Raw genomic sequence first — 23,959 nt, 5'->3', positions numbered from 1 at the left:
CTCCCGTTCTCCGTTCTCCGTTTCCCGTTCTCCCGTTCTCCCGTTCTCCCGTTTCTCCCGTTCTCCCGTTATCCCGTTCTCCCGTTCTCCGTTTCTCCCGTTCTCCCGTCTCCCGTTCTCCCGTTTCCCGTTCTCCCGTTCTCCCGTTCTCCCGTTCTCCCTTCTCCCGTTCTCCCGTTTCCCGTTCTCCTGTTCTCCCTTCCCCGTTCTCCCGTTCTCCCGTTCTCCCGTTCTCCCTTTCTCCCTTTCTCCCGTTCTCCCGTTCTCCCGTTCTTCCTTCGCCCCTTTCCTTTGTCTCGCCCCTTTTCGTCCCTTTTTCTTTGTCTCGCCCCTTTTCCTTGTTTCGCCCTTTTCGTTCCTTTCTTTGTATCGCCCTCATCTCTCCCTTTTCCTTGTATAGAAAATCTTCTATAAAATTTTTATTGTATAGAAGATTTTCGATAAAATTTTCTTTGTTATAGAAAATGTTCAATAAAATTTGATAAAATTTTCTTTCTATAGAACATTTTCAATAAAATTTTCGATAAAATTGTCTTTTGTAGAAAATTTTCGATAAAATTGTCTTTGTATAGAAAATATTCGATAAATTGTCTTGGTATAGAAAATATTCGATATAATTTTCTTTATATAAAAAATTTTCGTTAAAATTTCTCTGCATAGAAAATTTTCAATAAAAATTTCTCTGTATAGAAAATTTTCAATAAAATTTTCTCTGTATAGAAAATTTTCAATAAAATTTTCTCTGTATAGAAAATTTTCAATAAAATTTTCTCTGTATAGAACATTTTCAATAAAATTTTCGATAAAATTGTCTTTGTGTAGAAAATATTCGATAAAATTTTTGATAAATTATTGTTTTCTATATATGTTCGCTAAGTTCTCCGTTTACAAAAAATTTCCCATAAATACTCTTCTTATATTTTTTTTCCACTGTCATTTCTAAACTGTTCATAAGTACATCCCACTGTCTGTCCTTCTGCACAAACAATTTCTTCTAGTGAAGAACATTAAAATGTGGTCGCAGATGTTTAACTGTATTTTAATTTGTAATTGTTATTTTGGTGAATATTTTTCATTTTGTTTTGTTTTAAAATCTTTGCTTTCGAACTAATATTTTTCTTTCACAAACCAACTAACTGTACAAAACATTCAGCCAAGACAACCGCAGTAAACAAATGTGTCCATCTAAAAAAATTAAAAAAAAAACAAAATCTCCATAAAGTGTTTATGATAAATATACGCAACAAATAACAATTTGGTAGATAAGTTTTGTTTTCGAAATTTTCATATTAATTTGAATAAAAGAATATACAAATGAAACTCTTTGCAAATGAAACTTACACTCAGAGAAAATTCTCATAAATAAATGTAGAAGTGAAATAATATAATTAATTCCTTTTTGGTGAAATTCAGAATTTTTCGATTAGTTTAATTTTCAAATACTGAAGCCTCAGCTAGTATTAAAACACAATAATTCTTTTGTACATATTTTTCTGTTTGTGTATTTATCAGGAAATTAAAAAAAATAATAAATAAACTTTTTTAATACCAGAAAATTAAAATCTTTGTATAGAAAAGTTTTAACAATACCCCAAACTCCTGTAGTTATTTTTAATAAATATTTATGAAAAATTTTGTGTTTTGTTTCAAACTAACACCTGCTTTAATAACTGTAATAATTCTTATCCTTAAGATTTTGAATAATCAAATCATCCCTCTTTTCGTTCATAACTAAACTCTTTGCGAAATAAAACGAAATACAAAGTAGATGTTTTCTCTGTAAATCAAAAATGATAAATACCTAAGGAAAAAGTTTAAGGAAAACATTTTCAAAACCAGATGATGCGTATTGAAGGTTTACATTGCAATTATTGAAAGTTATTTTTCAAAAAGAGTGATATAAACTTTCATTTAACAACTAGCTAATCCAAGAAGCTTCGCTAGCTTCATCAAAAATATAATAGGACGAGCGTAACTGTGATAATTAGTTACTATATAGTCTAGTCTATAGTCTAATCTATAGTCTAGTCTATAGTCTAGTCTATAGTCTAATCTATAGTCTATAGTCTAGTCTATAGTCTAGTCTATAGTCTAGTCTATAGTCTAGTCTATAGTCTAGTCTATAGTCTAGTCTATAGTCTAGTCTATAGTCTAGTCTATAGTCTAGTCTATAGTCTAGTCTATAGTCTAGTCTATAGTCTAGTCTATAGTCTAGTCTATAGTCTAGTCTATAGTCTAGTCTATAGTCTAGTCTATAGTCTAGTCTATAGTCTAGTCTATAGTCTAGTCTATAGTCTAGTCTATAGTCTAGTCTATAGTCTAGTCTATAGTCTAGTCTATAGTCTAGTCTATAGTCTAGTCTATAGTCTAGTCTATAGTCTAGTCTATAGTCTAGTCTATAGTCTAGTCTATAGTCTAGTCTATAGTCTAGTCTATAGTCTAGTCTATAGTCTAGTCTATAGTCTAGTCTATAGTCTAGTCTATAGTCTAGTCTATAGTCTAGTCTATAGTCTAGTCTATAGTCTAGTCTATAGTCTAGTCTATAGTCTAGTCTATAGTCTAGTCTATAGTCTAGTCTATAGTCTAGTCTATAGTCTAGTCTATAGTCTAGTCTATAGTCTAGTCTATAGTCTAGTCTATAGTCTAGTCTATAGTCTAGTCTATAGTCTAGTCTATAGTAGTCTATAGTCTAGTCTATAGTCTAGTCTATAGTCTAGTCTATAGTCTAGTCTATAGTCTAGTCTATAGTCTAGTCTATAGTCTAGTCTATAGTCTAGTCTATAGTCTAGTCTATAGTCTAGTCTATAGCTAGTCTATAGTCTAGTCTATAGTCTAGTCTATAGTCTAGTCTATAGTCTAGTCTATAGTCTATAGTCTAGTCTATAGTCTAGTCTATAGTCTAGTCTATAGTCTAGTCTATAGTCTAATCTATAGTCTAGTCTATAGTCTAGTCTATAGTCTAGTCTATAGTCTAGTCTATAGTCTAGTCTATAGTCTAGTCTATAGTCTAGTCTATAGTCTAGTCTATAGTCTAGTCTATAGTCTAGTCTATAGTCTAGTCTATAGTCTAGTCTATAGTCTAGTCTATAGTCTAGTCTATAGTCTAGTCTATAGTCTAGTCTTTAGTCTAGTCTATAGTCTAGTCTATAGTCTAGTCTATAGTCTAGTCTATAGTCTAGTCTATAGTCTAGTCTATAGTCTAGTCTATAGTCTAGTCTATAGTCTAGTCTATAGTCTAGTCTATAGTCTAGTCTATAGTCTAGTCTATAGTCTAGTCTATAGTCTAGTCTATAGTCTAGTCTATAGTCTAGTCTATAGTCTAGTCTATAGTCTAGTCTATAGTCTAGTCTATAGTCTAGTCTATAGTCTAGTCTATAGTCTAGTCTTTAGTCTAGTCTATAGTCTAGTCTATAGTCTAGTCTATAGTCTAGTCTATAGTCTAGTCTATAGTCTAGTCTTTAGTCTAGTCTATAGTCTAGTCTATAGTCTATAGTCTAGTCTATAGTCTATAGTCTAGTCTATAGTCTATAGTCTAGTCTATAGTCTAGTCTATAGTCTAGTCTATAGTCTAGTCTATAGTCTAGTCTATAGTCTAGTCTATAGTCTAGTCTATAGTCTAGTCTATAGTCTAGTCTATAGTCTAGTCTATAGTCTAGTCTATAGTCTAGTCTATAGTCTAGTCTATAGTCTAGTCTATAGTCTAGTCTATAGTCTAGTCTATAGTCTAGTCTATAGTCTAGTCTATAGTCTAGTCTATAGTCTAGTCTATAGTCTAGTCTATAGTCTAGTCTATAGTCTAGTCTATAGTCTAGTCTATAGTCTAGTCTATAGTCTAGTCTATAGTCTAGTCTATAGTCTAGTCTATAGTCTAGTCTATAGTCTAGTCTATAGTCTAGTCTATAGTCTAGTCTATAGTCTAGTCTATAGTCTAGTCTATAGTCTAGTCTATAGTCTAGTCTATAGTCTAGTCTATAGTCTAGTCTATAGTCTAGTCTATAGTCTAGTCTATAGTCTAGTCTATAGTCTAGTCTATAGTCTAGTCTATAGTCTAGTCTATAGTCTAGTCTATAGTCTAGTCTATAGTCTAGTCTATAGTCTAGTCTATAGTCTAGTCTATAGTCTAGTCTATAGTCTAGTCTATAGTCTAGTCTATAGTCTAGTCTATAGTCTAGTCTATAGTCTAGTCTATAGTCTAGTCTATAGTCTAGTCTATAGTCTAGTCTATAGTCTAGTCTATAGTCTAGTCTATAGTCTAGTCTATAGTCTAGTCTATAGTCTAGTCTATAGTCTAGTCTATAGTCTAGTCTATAGTCTAGTCTATAGTCTAGTCTATAGTCTAGTCTATAGTCTAGTCTATAGTCTAGTCTATAGTCTAGTCTACTAGTCTATAGTCTAGTCTATAGTCTAGTCTATAGTCTAGTCTATAGTCTAGTCTATAGTCTAGTCTATAGTCTAGTCTATAGTCTAGTCTATAGTCTAGTCTATAGTCTAGTCTATAGTCTAGTCTATAGTCTAGTCTATAGTCTAGTCTATAGTCTAGTCTATAGTCTAGTCTATAGTCTAGTCTATAGTCTAGTCTATAGTCTAGTCTATAGTCTAGTCTATAGTCTAGTCTATAGTCTAGTCTATAGTCTAGTCTATAGTCTAGTCTATAGTCTAGTCTATAGTCTAGTCATAGTCTAGTCTATAGTCTAGTCTATAGTCTATCTATAGTCTAGTCTATAGTCTAGTCTATAGTATAGTCTAAAAGTGTGACCCTTGTCAATAGTTGAGTGTCTAGTTTACTCAATATTCTAGTCTGTGGTCTAGTCTAATGTTCAGTCTATACTCTACCTGGCAGGCAAGTTAATAAATAGTCCGGTCTACAGTCAAGTCTACGATTTATTCCCAGCATAAAATTGTTTGCATATCAGAGAGTAGTTATATATATAGCATCCAAAATGGACACTAAACATAGATGCAAACTTAACAAATCTGGGTGATTTTAAAAGCTGTTGATAAGCAATACCAGCTAGATATTAAAATTAGTTGATTCCTTTTTATGGCTGTCAAATCAAGAATATTTGTTTGCTGGGCTTAATACATCTATAAAAATAACTGTTTTAAAAAAATATATTACTTTGCAATTTATAAAACCATGTTCCCCCTTCCTGTTGCAAAAAAAATAATATTTATATCATACAAATGTCAAAAAAAAGAACAACATTCACACAAGAATTGGTCGCTTTTTCATACAGTCTTTATCAATCAATGTCAAATTTTGTATAAAAATCTATAAACAATTTCCTATCAAAACCGAATAAATTTAACTGCCAATGTATGGATATGGGATGATGGTAACGTTGCGTAAAATAAAGATTTATAGATTTCAATTTGATTTCCAAAAATAAAATACTATTTAGATACTCGTTGTGTCATTTATTTATATATTTTGTGTTTTTTTTTTCATACAATTCATATTTATTGATTAAAATAAAGTTACCACAAGTTGGCACAAGTAATAAAGTCTTCAAAAAAGAAAAATATACTTTTGATACAATTTTTTGAAAGCTTCATAAATTAAGATGAATCTATATTATTTTTTTCCTTAGAACCAAAATGATGTTTATCTTTTCTTTTTTATTTAGTTCGTATATCAATTTCGTTGAAACTTATTCAACCGTAATTGTGTATGACAAATGTCCATAGAAAATTGTTATATATAGTATGTATTCAAAACACTTATTGTGTTTTATATTTGTAATATAAAGTTGAGATAATAATTGTTTAGTATTGAATTGTAATTTATCATTTATAAGGATTTTTGCAAAAATTATATTTGTAAGTACATATTTTTGTTACTAGTCAATATAATAAATGTTTAGTTCAAAATATAAAAAAAGCACATTTAATTTGTTGTGTTTTGGAAAACGTATTTTTTTAGTGGGAAAGAGCACCTGATGTTGACATTTATTGTCGAATTGTATTTTGTTTTTTGGAGGGATTACTTAATTGGAAATGGGCAATTATGCTGTCAAGACATTTCATGTTTTCATGGAAACTTATTTAAATAAAAAGTGAATGGTGGAATAAATTCCAACTTAAATTAATATCAGGGAAAATTGTTAATATTTATAAAATTAATGAAAACAATCGATTTATTGTTTGAAAATGAAAAGCTAACTATTACTATGTACATTAAAACTCCTCAGCAATAAAAGAACTTCCAAAGAAGCAAAATATAAATATAATAAATAAACAAAGCCGACCATATGATAGCCTACACCAGTCATTATATTAAAAATGTTAAATATTTGTTTAATTATATATTTTAAAAATTTGTTGATAAAAAAGGGATTTTGTAAAAGAGGGGTTATATGGAGACAGGGGGTTAATATGGACGTATCCTTGTAAATTTTGGTAGGGAGATTTACGTCTACATTAGGTTTTTATGCAGAATATCATCGTGGTATTAGTGTTTATAATCTTGTATGGGGGATAGAGTCAAATGATTCCCGATCATTACAAAATCAGCAGTATCATTAAGATTCATATACAACTAAGTTCAGCCAATTTTTGAAATAATACAAGAACATTTAACATATTTAAAAGCTCAAAAATCCTATTAGGGGGGTTAGGTTTTATGGGGCCTATACGAAATAATGCTGCAAACATCAGCACAAACGCGTAATATCCTCCCCAATGTAGTGGTATAGGGTACAATAAGCTTTAAAGTGTAAAGTTATAAAGTTTAAAGTTATAAAGTTATAAAGTTATAAAGTTATCAAGTTATCAGTTATCCGTTTCAGTTCTAAGTTATAACGTTTACAGTTCTCCCGTTCTACCTTATCGTTCTCGTTATCCGTTTATACGTTCTCACAGTTCTCCTTTTCCCGTTCTCCCGTTCTCCGTTCTCCCGTTCTCCCGTTGTCCCGTTCTCCCGTTTCTACGTTCTCCCGTTCTCCCGTTCTCCCGTTCTCCCGTTCTCCCGTTCTCCCGTTCTCCGTTCTCCCGTTCTCCCGTTCTCCCGTTCTCCCGTTCTCCCGTTCTCCCGTTTCCCGTTCTCCCGTTCTCCCGTTCGCCCGTTCGCCCGTTCGCCCGTTCGCCGTTCTCCCGTTCGCCCGTTCTCCGTTAGAAGTTCTAACCATCGAAAATTTTCGCTCCTTTTCTTTGAATAGAAAATTTTTGTTATTTTCTTTGAATAGAAAATTTTCGATAAAATTTTCTTTGATTAGAAAATTTTTGATAAATTTCTTTTTATAGAAAATTTTCGAAATTCTCTTTAATAAAAAATTGTTGATAAATTTTCTGTGAATAGAAAATTTTCGATAAATTTCTTTTAATATAAAATTTTGAAAAAAATCTTTTTAACAGAAAATTTCGATCAATTTTCATTTTATAGAAAATTTTCAAAAAAATTCTCTTTCAACAGAAAATTTCGATAAATTTTCTTTTAATAGAAAATTTTCAATAAATTTTGCTTTGAGTAGAAGATTTCTTTTACACAAAATTCTCGATAAATTCTCTTTTAATAGAAAACTCAATGAGTTCTTTATGGAAAGTTTTCTATAAATTTTTTTTTATCAAAAAAAAATTTCCTTAAAACATTTATTTTTATATAAGATTTTCCAAAAATTTCTTCTTTTTTTTAAAAAGAAATTTTTCGAAAATTTTCATATTTCTTTTTAAAGATAAATTTTATTTTTCATAAAAACTCTCTATTCTTATAAAAATTTTCAATAAATTTTCCCATTTTTAAAAAATTTTGATACGTATTATACTTATTCTCCCTATAATGTCTATTATATTTGCAAGTAACATTTTCCTTGTATGCTTAAGTTATAATTTCAATTTTATGCTGACAATACAAATTCATACTTGGCATACGTTGCACTTACATTATGTCAAATAAAATATTATAATATCTAGCCAACATACTCCCACTTATAACTCATTTATACATATACATATACATACATACATATTTCTTCATATTTCATATAATGATTTTTGATGATGATGATGATGACGACATGACAGCTTTAGATTAACTTTGAAGTAGTAACATTTAAGCTTTTGTAAAATTTCAAGTTACAAATTACAGGACAATGGGAACAATGAATAAATGACAACACATTATACAAGACGTTGTCTTGACGTACAAGCATCATGATGCTGGCCTGCTATTGCTACTGTCACTGAAGTTGGCAACAATTTGCTGTTGCAAACTGCAACAGCATTCATTATATAGATATGCTGTTGAATAGTCAGAGGGTGAGAGAAAGATCAGATAAAATTTCTTTACAATAGAGTTTAATATAAGGGACAAATTTTTACACACTAGGAGACCTTATGCAGACATATGACTGGAATATATAAATGAAGCATTTTTCGTTTAAAATTATTTGATGTTGGCTTTCAATCTATTTATTTTAATTTCCATAAAGTTCGTCCTTCATCTTAAATCGTTAAAAATAATTTTTCCCAAAAACCTTTAAAACAGCTCAACCTATCATACCACCAAAAGTGTAAGTTTTAAATTAATTTTGCCTTTGACAGAATATGATTTAATAACGTAACGTTACTTTTTTTCTCATATAACTCTTATTTTCAATAAAAGTACATACTTAATATTCCAAACAGCAATAGGACTCTTTCAATATTCACTCGTATATTAAATTTGTACAATATTTCATAAAAATCTGCTGCAAAAAAAAAAACAAAACGTAATAGCAAACGGAGTGAAACGTAAACAAAATAATCATTTGCAATTCTATTAAATGGGCTCAATAATTTATAACATTTTGTGTTCTTGTCGATTTTTGCTGTTCTTGTATTTTAGTGTCAAAGTTCAATAATAAAGAAGGAAATAAAATAAATAAAAAGGAACAGAAAAAGATCATATAGAAAGAACATACATAGTCAAAGTTTGAATCAAAGCATTTACAATATGAAACATTAAACATGTTGGCAATTGTAGACGACATGAATAAAAACCAACTTGACTTGAATATATTGGACGTTACAGATATTCAAACATATAGAAAACAGGACATTAATATATGAGTGTACATATACACGGGTAAGTGTTTGTATATTGGTAAGTAACGAAAGTGTGAGATGACAACGATGGCTGTGATTGTTAGAACGTGACTCAATTTACATCATTTTTCTCACTTAACCTTTTTATATACATCTACTTTATGTTATATAAATACATACATATGTATGTACGTATGTATATATAAAAACCTATAAAGGATCATGTATGTTTATACAGAATCATATACTTATACACTTACGTGTATTTCGGTGTATGTATGTATATTAAGGTGGTCCTTTATAATTTTATAACTTTATAATTTTATAACTCTATAACTTTATAACTTTATAACTTTATAACTTTATAACTTTATAACTTTATAACCTTATAACTTTATAACTTTATAACTTTATAACTTTATAACTTTATAACCTTATAACTTTATAACTTTATAACTTTATAACTTTATAACTTTATAACTTTATAACTTTATAACTTTATAACTTTATAACTTTATAACTTTATAACTTTATAACTTATAACTTTATAACTTTATAACTTTATAACTTTATAACTTTATAACTTTATAACTTTATAACTTTATAACTTTATAACTTTATAACTTTATAACTTTATAACTTTATAACTTTATAACTTTATAACTTTATAACTTTATAACTTTATAACTTTATAACTTTATAACTTATAACTTTATAACAAAGTCAATTATGGACCGATCCTTATAAGCTTTTACTTTTTCAAGTGAGTCATGAAGATTTTCTGAGGAGAATCTTTAAAGGGCGTTGGGATCAATCAATTGGATGCTAGATGAAATCGTGGACCGATATTCCCCATTTGCAATACAAATGAAATGCATCAGTTAAAAATATTTTGGCAAAATTTCACTTCCCTTGCTTGTTCCAGACGGACGGACGGACAATTTATACACTTTTATGGGTCTTATAGCAGTACAGTAGTTTTCCGATTTAACGAACCCATATGTTGTCAGGCCTGTTCGTAAAATTGAAAAGTTCGTTATATGCAGTACTAACTAATACGTGGGTTTTTGGTAGGAAAATAATTAAAAATAGGTACATAAAATATTTTTTAAATGTATTTTATAAAAATTAATTCTCTTTTTATAAAAATAGCACAAAACACAAAATTCCGAATCTTATATACCCATCTTCAAACCATATTTGTGTCGAATTTCATCGCAGTATTTTTAATTCAGTCATGAGCGTTAAAGTTATTTCTCGAAGTTCATCGCTATACTCGTATTTTTAAGCGAGTAATGAGCGTTGAAGTAATTTTCTTAAGGGGGCCTGATATGGAGGGTAAGGTCAATTATGGACCGATTCCCATAAAATTTGTTAGAGATCTCGGTTAGTATAGAACATGTTTGAATCGAATTTCATCGGCGTACTCGTATTGTTAAGCGAGTAATGAGCGTTAAAGTCATTATCTGAAGGACGGACGGACATAGCTACATCGAACTAAAATTTAACAAGAACCCAAAATGTGTTACAGTTTTGGGTATAAAAGCACCGCTACAACTTAGGTTATTTGTTATTTTTGATAAATGTCATTTTATCTTCATTTAAATAATAATATTTTTATTAGTTCGTTAAACAGAGTACAAAAAACAAGTTTTGTTCGTTATTTAAGGTAGTCAATAGAAAAAATTAGCTTGTTCGTTAAATGCGATGTTCGTAGAATTGAATGGTCGTTAAATCGGAAAACTACTGTATTTCGATGTTTTACAAACGGAATATCAATAGCAATATACCCCCATTATTATTAATGTTGGTTGTAAAAAACAAAATCACTACCCTAATGTTTATATATAAATATGTATGTATGTGTGTTCGTGTTTAAGCGTAATACATGTATAATGCAGTGCATGTAAGGATTATTTAAGAATCTGATTTTTTCTTTTTTAATGTTTTTGCCTAAATAACCCAGCAAACGTTTATACATTTAAAAACTTTTAATACTTATTATCTCAGCATGGCTGCTTAGTTCTAGTTCAGTTCGTATGTATGTAAGTACTAAAAAACAAAACAATTTGATACTTATTACCTCTACATATGTATCTGTCCCTTAACGACTTTCAATTTGACAAATATTTCCAAATCTTTACTCAAACTATTGCTGGGTTATTTCTTTAACAAAAAAGTAATATTGCTGGCCATTTGTTATACACATTTACCAATTTATGCGATGTGAACGTGTATGCAAGTGTTAAAGAAGATAATCATTCTTGGATTTAATATAAATACATGAAAAAAAACTACTTGGAATCTGGACGTAATCGTTTCATTCACTGTCACAATATATAATAATCTGCTGTTGGACTATTTTGCTTGATTAAAAGTTCTAAGGTGTAAATTGTATAACAGAAAAAGTGAAATGATTAAAGGTCTGTACAAAATGAAATAAAGTTGAAACATAATGCTATAAATAAGAAGTGCAAAGTATTAAAATATTTTAAAGAAATATTAAAAGAAGTTTTTAGGAAAGGATTAGCTGAAACTAGTTTGAGTCACTAAATAGACCATACTAGTAATACATAGCGTATTTCATAGTCATACCTAATTTTTCATAAATTTATTACAAAATAATTCGCCATACATGATTTACTATGATTCCTTTAAATGTCCTTGGTAAATCCTTTAGATAAAATCGTATAAAAATCAACCAAGCTTAAGTAAACATATGAAGCTTTAAAAAAGGATATAAGTATAAATTTAAATGTATTTACGTACCTCTTTACGAAGGTGGTTTCTAAGACTATGGAATCTATTTATACATTTAAAATCCTTTTTATAAAATCTAAAGCTTTTGAGAACATATACAATTTGAAGATAAACATGCGTATCCCTCGTAGCAAAAGAGTTTAACTCAAACTATTTTGAAACTCTTACACTATTTCCTCAGGTAAAAAAAAAACACTTAACACCAGCTTTGGCCATATGACCAAATGGTTGAACGAGCAAAAAACCACTAAACTATAAATATTTACTAGGTGTTAACAAGGATATTAAAGCAAATTCCCAAGGATTTGTTTTTTTATTTATACTTTTTGGGAATATATTTTGCTCTATAACAATAACAAAACATAAATAAATAAAATAATACAGTTGAGGAATGGTTTTAATCCAATTGATAAACTTATACAGCATCAGCAGCACCAACAACATAAAAAACTAAATTTTCTATACAAATAATATAAACCTGTATGTTACGCATCATATCCGCCGGAAAAAGTAGCAAATATAAAGGTTTTCTTTTTTTTCTAATATATGAGTGTATGTGTTTTGCTTTTTTTTAAGCGTTCACATAATAGTCCTACATATTTTTAGGAATTAACTACGATGTTTTCTTTACCATTTTTTGTACAGGGTATAAATAAAAAATTTATATTTTTTGGTTGCTTATCTGGCATTTGCACACCTTTTCAAAGGATTTTTTTGGTTTCGTTTTCCCCTCTTTTGTATCCGAAACCACTGGCTTTTATATTTAACGAAGCAAAAAATAAAATATTTATATTTTTATAACAGTGTATTATAGCAATAAACCGCGTGAGAGCTGGGTGTATTAAAAATTTTCAAATAAGCTTATGGAAATCTATTTTCGATTGGCTGATATTAAACTTGATCCTATTTATACAAAGGAGATATACATATGTATGGATATGGCTTATTATTTTAAAACTGATATGACCAGAAGCATAAATTTGGTAACAATACTAAAGAAGAAGAAGAAAAAAAAAAACAATTCTAGTTCAGTTCTAGTTCTATTCTAGTTCAGTTCTAGTTCTATTCTAGTTCAGTTCTAGTTCAGTTCTAGTTCTAGTTCAGTTCTAGTTCAGTTCTAGTTCAGTTCTAGTTCAGTTCTAGTTCAGTTCTAGTTCAGTTCTAGTTCAGCTCTAGTTCAGTTCTAGTTCAGTTCTAGTTCAGTTCAGTTCTAGTTCAGTTCTAGTTCAGTTCTAGTTCAGTTCTAGATCAGTTCTAGTTCAGTCCTATTTCAGTTCTAGTTCAGTTCTAGTTCAGTTCTAGTTCAGTTCTAGTTCAGTTCTAGTTCTAGTTCAGTTCTAGTTCAGTTCTAGTTCAGTTCTAGTTCAGTTATAGTTCAGTTCTAGTTCAGTTCTAGTTCAGTTCTAGTTCAGTTCTAGTTCAGCTCTATTTCAGTTCTATTTCAGTTCTATTTCAGTTCTATTTCAGTTCTAGTTCAGTTCTAGTTCAGTTCTAGTTCAGTTCTAGTTCAGTTCTAGTTCAGTTCTAGTTCAGTTCTAGTTCAGTTCTAGTTCAGTTCTAGTTCAGTTCTAGTTCAGTTCTAGTTCAGTTCTAGTTCAGTTCTAGTTCAGTTCTAGTTCAGTTCTAGTTCAGTTCTAGTTCAGTTCTAGTTCAGTTCTAGTTCAGTTCTAGTTCAGTTCTAGTTCAGTTCTAGTTCAGTTCTAGTTCAGTTCTAGTTCAGTTCTAGTTCAGTTCTAGTTCAGTTCTAGTTCAGTTCTAGTTCAGTTCTAGTTCAGTTCTAGTTCAGTTCTAGTTCAGTTCTAGTTCAGTTCTAGTTCAGTTCTAGTTCAGTTCTAGTTCAGTTTCTAGTTCAGTTCTAGTTCAGTTCTAGTTCAGTTCTAGTTACAGTTCTAGTACAGTTCTAGTACAGTTCTAGTACAGTTCTAGTACAGTTCTAGTTCAGTTCTAGTCAGTCAGTTCTAGTTCAGTTCTAGTTCAGTTCTAGTTCAGTTCTAGTTCAGTTCTAGTTCAGTTCTAGTTCAGTTCTAGTTCAGTTCTAGTTCAGTTCTAGTTCATTCTAGTTCAGTTCTAGTTCAGTTCTAGTTCAGTTCTAGTTCAGTTCTAGTTCAGTTGTCTAGTTCAGTTCTAGTTCAGTTCTAGTTCAGTTCTAGTTCAGTTCTAGTTCAGTTCTAGTTCAGTTCTAGTTCAGTTCTAGTTCAGTTCTAGTTCAGTTCTAGTTCAGTTCTAGTTCAGTTCTATTCAGTTCTAGTTCAGTTCTAGTTCAGTTCTAGTTCAGTTCTAGTTCAGTTCTATTTCAGTTCTAGTTCAGTTCTAGTTCAGTTCTAGTTCAGTTCTAGTTCAGTTTCTAGTTCAGTTCTAGTTCAGTTCTAGTTCGTTCTAGTTCAGTTCTAGTTCAGTTCTAGTTCAGTTCTAGTTCAGTTCTAGTTCAGTTTCTAGTTCAGTTCTAGTTCAGTTCTAGTTCAGTTCTAGTTCTAGTTCTAGTTCAGTTCTAGTTCAGTTCTAGTTCAGTTCTAGTTCAGTTTCTAGTTCAGTTCTAGTTCAGTTCTAGTTCAGTTCTAGTTCTAGTTCAGTTCTAGTTCAGTTCTAGTTCAGTTCTAGTTCAGTTCTAGTTCAGTTCTAGTTCAGTTCTAGTTCAGTTCTAGTTCAGTTCTAGTTCAGTTCTAGTTCAGTTCTAGTTCAGTTCTAGTTCAGTTCTAGTTCAGTTCTAGTTCAGTTCTAGTTCAGTTCTAGTTCAGTTCTAGTTCAGTTCTAGTTCAGTTCTAGTTCAGTTCTAGTTCAGTTCTAGTTCAGTTCTAGTTCAGTTCTAGTTCAGTTCTAGTTCAGTTCTAGTTCAGTTCTAGTTCAGTTCTAGTTCAGTTCTAGTACAGTTCTAGTTCATTCTAGTTCAGTTCTAGTTCAGTTCAAGTTCAGTTTCTAGTTCAGTTCTAGTTCAGTTCTAGTTCAGTTCTAGTTCAGTTCTAGTTCAGTTCTAGTTCAGTTCTAGTTCAGTTCTAGTTCAGTTCTAGTTCAGTTATAGTACAGTTCTAGTTCAGTTCTAGTTCAGTTCTAGTTCAGTTCTAGTTCTAGTTCAGTTCTAGTTCAGTTCTAGTTCAGTTCTAGTTCAGTTCTAGTTCAGTTCTAGTTCAGTTCTAGTTCAGTTCTAGTTCAGTTCTAGTTCAGTTCTAGTTCAGTTCTAGTTCAGTTCTAGTTCAGTTCTAGTTCAGTTCTAGTTCTGTTCTAGTTCAGTTTCAGTTCTAGTTCAGTTCTAGTTCAGGTCTAGTTCAGGTCTAGTTCAGTTCTAGTTCAGTTCTAGTTCGGTTCTGGGTCATTTTTATTTTTTGTTATAATTTGTATGTGTTTAAATAGAAGATGAGAAATTTCAATATTTTAAACAGAATTTTTAAAATTTAGTTCGTAATGAAGTTTATCAACATAAGCAAACCTTTCTACATACATGATTAAGTTTTAATGAAAAACAAAAAACATAATTCTTTCACTAAAGGTAAACATGTTATGACATGTCATCGTTGCTAGCAAAGTGAACAAAACTTAAATCAACCTTTTCAATATTGTTTTTTCAAAGGAAGAAACATTTTTCATTAATAAATGGATGTATTGTGTTTATTGAAAAAATGTGCAGACAAAAAAACCATTGATATACCAAAAATGTAGTGTAATAGGCGGCATTCTTATATTCATCGCCATCGTACTCATCAGCAGGAGCATCATCGTGGCCATCAATATAGAGCTATGGAGTATAAAAGAAAAAATGCTTTATAGGTAATGAAAACAAAAAATACTGTTAAAAGGATTTCTAACTGACAACAAAAAACAATAAATAAATAACAGAACTACAAAAAAGGAGGAATGTGTTAGTAATCCAATATTACATACACATCAACAAGATCCTTAAGCCTATGACATGTCCATGAATACAACATGCTGTCAAAATATTTATGCATTACAAAATATATTGTACTTTAACTAAAAATATATGGAAATATTAGGGAAGTTCTTACATTATACGCTTATATAGTAAGGAGGATATTAGTTTGTTTATAAAATCAAACAATGCTGATTGATTTGATAACCGTATTCAGAAATCAGTATTTATTTTTTCTTTAGACAATTTTCGTTAGGATCAATAGGTGAAAAGTTACACTCATTTGAATAAAACCCTGTATGACCAAAATGTCCATCTTTGACCCGCTCCAAGTTCTGAAGATTTGTGTCTGTCCTACTATCCAATAGTAGTAACCTTGAGACGAAATTGCTCATACATATATGACAAACTTTCGAAACAGAATTTAAATTTACAACACATAGCCGAATATAACGCTCTTACTTCTTTAACTTTATATATTTTTCCAATTCCTCTATATGTACATGATAAAGAAAATTTGTTAACAACTAGACTTTTGATGATGATTTTTAATCCATTTAATCTTTTAATCCAGTCGAGTGAATTTTCACTTGATTATAGAAAAACCACATACGGCAGCAACAAAACAGCAACCACAAAACATTAGAACAAATCAGTGGAGTAAAAATTAAAAAAGATATATCCTTTAGAGGCAACTTATAGAAAAGGCACAATATACTGCTACAATACAATCTAATGGGGAAAATCTAACCAACTTAACTGGGCTGAGATGTTGTGAAGTAAATTTTTTACTTTGAACAACATTTTTAGCCTTTATACTAACATACAACTGGGATTAATAATACACCAACCACATGTATGTACATTTGTATGTTTTTGGTATGATATAAATTGTATGTTTTAGTTTTATTTTTCATTTATCAAGGAAATTATACAAAAACATACAAAAACATTTTTGATTAGTACTAAACCCGCTAAGCCGTTGGGCTTGTCAGCAGCTTGAACATTATCAAAGTTTTAAAGGAAGAAAAAAAAAAATAAAACAAAATTATAATTATAATTATCTGAATAAGATAACTACTTTAAACTAACAAAGTATTTACTTATTCGGGCTTTCATTTTAATCGAATAACTCAAGTAAAAAAAAAAAAAAATCATTATCGATAAAGCTATCAGATTTTGACTCAATATTAATTCCCCTTTCGAAAACTCACTATCAATATTTTAGTAAATTTTTATACTAAAAATCGTTTTTTCTTACAAAACATAATAATGTATAGATTTTCCTGATATTTAATGAAATTTGTTTGTGGAAGCCTTTTTGAGCAAGACATTTCACTTAAAAATCACCAGGTCTGTCACATAAAACAATTTTTTGTGGACTTATTTTCCATTTAAAATAAGAGCAAACATATAAACTGACTTGTTTTTTTTTCTGAATTATAAGTATGAGACATTATCCACATGTGGCCGAATATCTAAAGCTATAAAAAGCCATTTCCGCCACAAAAACACACGTGAATTAAAGTCAGTACCTGGTGCATATACTCTCGGTTAAATACATATCCGTTTAATGTAGAGAAATATGTACAATGTTTATATGTATGGGTATAATAAACGTTGAAATGTGCATATATATATTAAAAAAATTATGAAAGGAAAGTATTTGTATAAACGGGTGAACAACTTTTGGTCATCTGTCTCTTGGCCACTGCCGTAATCCGCCTGTTGTTAGGTCTCTGCTGTTGTATGATTTGCTAGTGGAAGAGACAAAACAAAAAAGTATTATAAGAGGATTATGTCATTTTTAATATGAGCATTTAAAAAGTTTTTAAGTTTATAGTATGGCTGCCATCACATCGCCATTTGTTAATCAATTTCTTGCAAACGTAATACTTACATACATTTCCTATAAAATAATGTAATTAAAGTTTTATTTAAAGTCAGTTATACTAACTAACTAACTAACTAACTAACTAACTAACTAACTAACTAACTAACTAACTACTAACTAACTAACTACTAACTACTAACTACTAACTAACTAACTAACTAACTAACTACACTAACTAACTAACTAACTAACTAACTAACTAACTAACTAACTAACTAAACTAACTAACTAACTAACTAACTAACTAACTAACTAACTAACTACTAACTAACTAACTAACTACTAACTAACTAACTAACTAACTAACTAACTACTAACTAACTAACTAACTAACTAACTAACTAACTAACTAACTAACTAACTAACTAACTAACTAACTAACTAACTAACTAACTAACTAACTAACTAACTAACTAACTAACTAACTAACTAACTAACTAACTAACTAACTAACTAACTAACTAACTACTAACTAACTAACTAACTAACTAACTAACTACTAACTAACTAACTAACTAACTAACTAACTAACTACTAACTAACTAACTAACTAACTAACTAACTAACTAACTAACTAACTAACTAACTAACTAACTAACTACTAACTAACTACTAACTAACTAACTAACTAACTAACTAACTAACTAACTAACTAACTAACTAACTAACTAACTAACTAACTAACTAACTAACTACTAACTAACTAACTAACTAACTAACTAACTAACTAACTAACTACTAACTAACTAACTAACTAACTAACTAACTACTAACTAACTAACTAACAACTAACTAACTAACTAACTAACTAACTAACTAACTAACTAACTAACTAACTAACTAACTAACTAACTAACTAACTAACTAACTAACTAACTAACTAACTAACTAACTAACTAACTACTACTACAACTACTAACTAACTAACTAACTAACTAACTAACTAACTAACTAACTAACTAACTAACTAACTAACTAACTAACTAACTAACTAACTAACTAACTAACTAACTAACTAACTAACTAACTAACTACTACTAACTAACTAACTAACTAACTAACTAACTAACTAACTAACTACTAACTAACTAACTAACTAACTAACTAACTAACTAACTAACTAACTAACTAACTAACTAACTAACTAACGAATTTATTTCATTTGAATGAAAATGCATGACGTTATAAAATTTCGCTTTTTTTCTTCTCTTTTAGGCTTCTTTGGGAAACAACTTCTTCGATTTCATTTCGAGAATATTTCAAGTTTGGGAAAAAAGATCGGTTAAATTCTAGTTAAGTTTTATTCTATCTCTTATAAAATAAAATTTAATTAGAATATGGGCAATTCCATGTAAAGTGCCTCAACTCAAAAAATCGATTTGAATGAAATTTGCACCAAGGTTAGTACTATTAGATAGTAGGTCAGATGCAGATCGGTCAAGAACTGCTGGACTTAGAGGGGGTCATAGTTGGACATTTTGGTCATACAGGGTTTTAATCAAATGAGTTTAACTTTTCACCTATTGGCCCTAGCAAAAATTGTCCAAGGGAGTTCCGATAGCTATTTCTTCATTGTTTCTTCATTTTTTTAATTTTTCTTTAATTTTTTTAAATAATTTTTTTTAAAAATATTCCGAAAGACATCGATTTTAAAAGTTGGGTTGCTTGATATTGTAAAACCATATATATTGGAAAACTTTCAAAATTATTAAATCGTTAATGCGAACAACAGACAAGTTCAAATTTCAATTTAATATGTGTATCAAGAAATGTTCGCTACAACACATTTTCACTGTTGCTTAAAACTAGTATCAATATGCTGTTTGTTTGTCTTAATTAAAAAATTAGAGCCAGAACAAGAAAAAACCTTAAATTAATCTTTGCACTTGTTTTGTCAATTCAATTATAACAAATTTGCTTTAGAGCAATTGTATTAATAAACCACTTAATCTTAACAAACACAACCATAATTAAATCAAATATTATCTCTATGATCTATTTGAAGCTTTAGGGGATTCTATTTTCCTTAGATACACATACATACATACATATAATCATACAAAGAAGAAATACATGGTCTGCCTAGAAAAAGCAAAAATAAATAAAATGAAAATGTATGAATGTATTGTCAAATTGAGTTCACACAGCAGGATTTAGAAAATCAAACACCTCAACGCCAAAACGAAAGGAAAATAATAAAAAAGATTGGAATTGTTGGCAAAATAAAAGAAAATAAACTCAATTTAATTCAATTGAACATATGACAAACAAAAGATAAAAAGTTCAATTTCGTAATAAATTTTATATGTTTTAATAAAATGACGACTACGATGAAGAAGACGATGATGACGACAATGGCGATGACTACGGTGTTTGATAAACAGAAAGGCCAGAATCTTTTTGACTTCTTGCCAAAATGGGAATATGACAGCTTGTATACTGCAGGCATTTTTATGCGCTATATGTAGGTTAAGGGAAGTGGTTGATCTTCTGGAAACAAAATTTCATAGTAACGTATAAATAAGAAAAAGTTAGTCAATTTTTTCTAGTGCAGTTTTAGTTCTAACTCAGTTCTAGTTCAGTTCTAGATCAGTTCTAGTTCAGTTCTAGTTCAGTTCTAGTTCAGTTCTAGTTCAGTTCTAGTTCTAGTTCAGTTCTAGTTCAGTTCTAGTTCAGTTCTAGTTCAGTTCTAGTTCAGTTCAGTTCTAGTTCAGTTCTAGTTCAGTTCTAGTTCAGTTCTAGTTCAGTTCTAGTTCAGTTCTAGTTCAGTTCTAGTTCAGTTCTAGTTCAGTTCTAGTTCAGTTCTAGTTCAGTTCTAGTTCAGTTCTAGTTCAGTTCTAGTTCAGTTCTAGTTCAGTTCTAGTTCAGTTCTAGTTCAGTTCTAGTTCAGTTCTAGTTCAGTTCTAGTTCAGTTCTAGTTCAGTTCTAGTTCAGTTCTAGTTCAGTTCTAGTTCAGTTCTAGTTCAGTTCTAGTTCAGTTCTAGTTCAGTTCTAGTTCAGTTCTAGTTCAGTTCTAGTTCAGTTCTAGTTCAGTTCTAGTTCAGTTCTAGTTCAGTTCTAGTTCAGTTCTAGTTCAGTTCTAGTTCAGTTCTAGTTCAGTTCTAGTTCAGTTCTTGTTCAGTTCTAGTTCAGTTCTAGTTCAGTTCTAGTTCAGTTCTAGTTCAGTTCTAGTTCAGTAAAAGTGTGAAGACACAATGCAGATTTTCTGTAATGAAGTAAATATAAAATTCGACCCCGTTCAATATTAACACAATTATTTCCAAAAACCTTTAGGAAAAACTATACATACATACATACGGTAGTTATGGTAGATGATCTTTTACTTCATATTAAGTTGATTTTTTTTTCTGTACAGAAAAGCGAACATCCTTGTTGTATATAACAATAACAGCCTATTTGGCTTTTATCCCAAAAAACTGAAACATTAAAAATGTACATAGAGCAAAAAATCCAAAAACCGATATAAATTCTTTGCTCAATATACCTACACAGATAAATATATGAAAACAGATTTCATAACGTTATTTGGTTTCAGTTAGGTTTTTATTTTATTTCATTTTGTTCTTGGTAAATAAAAAAATCCTTCTGTTGGCTGGCTTGTTGAATGAATTTATGCCTCTGGGGTTGGTGAATGAAATTCACACTTCGACAATGATTGCTTTCTCACTGCATTAAATGAAATTATAAATAACAAAGACGAGTAGAAAAGATATGAAGGTAATGACGGAGAATATGTACTATATAGAAAAAAGAAATAGGAGGAGATCTGAAGAATACATAAAGGAAGATGTTAAAATTATTAAACATAAAATGATTGTTGTAGTTGATATTTAAACATTGAAAGCGTAACAGTAATGGGCAAGTTATCAAATATCTTATATACTCTAATAGGAGAAGAAAAGTTATTCTCCTTCACCACAGCGTATGATTGTCGACATAACGGCAGCAATAGTCATTTGAAGAAATCCCCGTAACTGAGACAGATACATACCCATGTACTAATACATTAAACTAAATAAATGCTTTCTTGGTTGCTTCTAAATTCAGTGGGTTGAGCTGTTGCGAATTAAAGGTGTCGGTATAAGGATTTTTCAATCTTTGCTAAAATTTAGAATTTCAGAAAAAGGTGATTTTGTTTAATAGTAATAATTATAATCTTTTTTGTTTTTTTTATTGTTGAATGACTGACTATAAAACAAGTGAAATGTGTATGTCTGCATGTTATACTTTATAGTAAATGGAGAAATGTGATTGAGTATATGTGTCTGTGTATGTGTTATCCATTTAATGTGTTTTGTATAGTACAACAAGTGCTTTGTACTTTTACTCGCTGTAGTATTAATGCCACAATGAGTTTTTCATCACATTTTAATTTCATGGTTTGCTTCCTCAGCACTTCGTGCTTTTTCAAACGTTTTTTTGAAAAACTGCAAACATACTTTAACATACCGACTTATAATCGCATGTATATGTAAATAATGTGACCAACTAGAAAATAAGATATAACTGAATTGAATCTAATTAGCGATCCTTTTTGGATCTTATTCTATGAGTAAAGTTCCTCACCTGCTAAATAAATTTGCACGGGGCTAAGCATTGCAGTCTCAAGACCAATGGGTCGACTAAACTATAGAATATACTTTAGACTAGATTACATTTAGCCTAAATTATAGACTAGTGTAAAGACTAGACTATAGACTAGATTATAGAATAGACTATATCCTAGACAATAAACTATTCTATAGACTAGACTATAGAATAGACCATAGACTAGAATATAGACTAGACTAGACCATAGACTAGACTATAGACTAGACTATAGACTAGACTATAGACTAGACCATAGACTAGAATATAGACTAGACTATAGACTAGACCATAGACTAGAATATAGACTAGACCATAGACTAGACTATAGACTAGACTATAGACTAGACTATAGACTACACCATAGACTAGAATATAGACTAGAATATAGACTAGAATATAGACTAGGCTACAGACTAGACTATAGACTAGACTATAGACTAGACTATAGACTAGACTATAGACTAGACTATAGACTAGACTATAGACTAGACTATAGACTAGACTATAGACTAGACTATAGACTAGACTATAGACTAGACTATAGACTAGACTATAGACTAGACTATAGACTAGACTATAGACTAGACTATAGACTAGACTATAGACTAGACTATAGACTAGACTATAGACTAGACTATAGCTAGATATAGACTAGACTATAGACTAGACTATAGACTAGACTATAGACTAGACTATAGACTAGACTATAGACTAGACTATAGACTAGACTATAGACTAGACTATAGACTAGACTATAGACTAGACTATAGACTAGACTATAGACTAGACTATAGACTAGACTATAGACTAGACTATAGACTAGACTATAGACTAGACTATAGACTAGACTATAGACTAGACTATAGACTAGACTATAGACTAGACTATAGACTAGACTATAGACTAGACTATAGACAGACTATAGACTAGACTATAGACTAGACTATAGACTAGACTATAGACTAGACTATAGACTAGACTATAGACTAGACTATAGACTAGACTATAGACTAGACTATAGACTAGACTATAGACTAGACTATAGACTAGACTATAGACTAGACTATAGACTAGACTATAGACTAGACTATAGACTAGACTATAGACTAGACTATAGACTAGACTATAGACTAGACTATAGACTAGACTATAGACTAGACTATAGACTAGACTATAGACTAGACTATAGACTAGACTATAGACTAGACTATAGACTAGACTATAGACTAGACTATAGACTAGACTATAGACTAGACTATAGACTAGACTAGACTATAGACTAGACTTTAGACTATAGACTAGACTTTAGACTAGACTATAGACTAGACTATAGACTAGACTATAGACTAGACTATAGACTAGACTATAGACTAGACTATAGACTAGACTATAGACTAGACTATAGACTAGACTATAGACTAGACTATAGACTAGACTATAGACTAGACTATAGACTAGACTATAGACTAGACTATAGACTAGACTATAGACTAGACTATAGACTAGACTATAGACTAGACTATAGACTAGACTATAGACTAGACTATAGACTAGACTATAGACTAGACTATAGACTAGACTATAGACTAGACTATAGACTAGACTATAGACTAGACTATAGACTAGACTATAGACTATACTATAGACTATACTATAGAAGATACTATAGACTAGACTATAACTAGACTATAGACTAAGACTATAACTAACTATAGACTAGACTATATACTAGACTATAGACTAGACTATAGACTAGACTATAGACGAGACCTATAGGACTAGACTATAGACTAGACTATAGACTAGACTATAGACTAGACTATAGACTAGAC

Source organism: Lucilia sericata, unplaced genomic scaffold, assembly GCF_015586225.1.
Source record: "Lucilia sericata isolate MDLA Ls3-8-SP2 unplaced genomic scaffold, ASM1558622v1 Contig001247F_arrow, whole genome shotgun sequence".
Taxonomy (NCBI): domain Eukaryota; kingdom Metazoa; phylum Arthropoda; class Insecta; order Diptera; family Calliphoridae; genus Lucilia; species Lucilia sericata.
Note: the sequence above shows the minus strand (reverse complement) of the source record.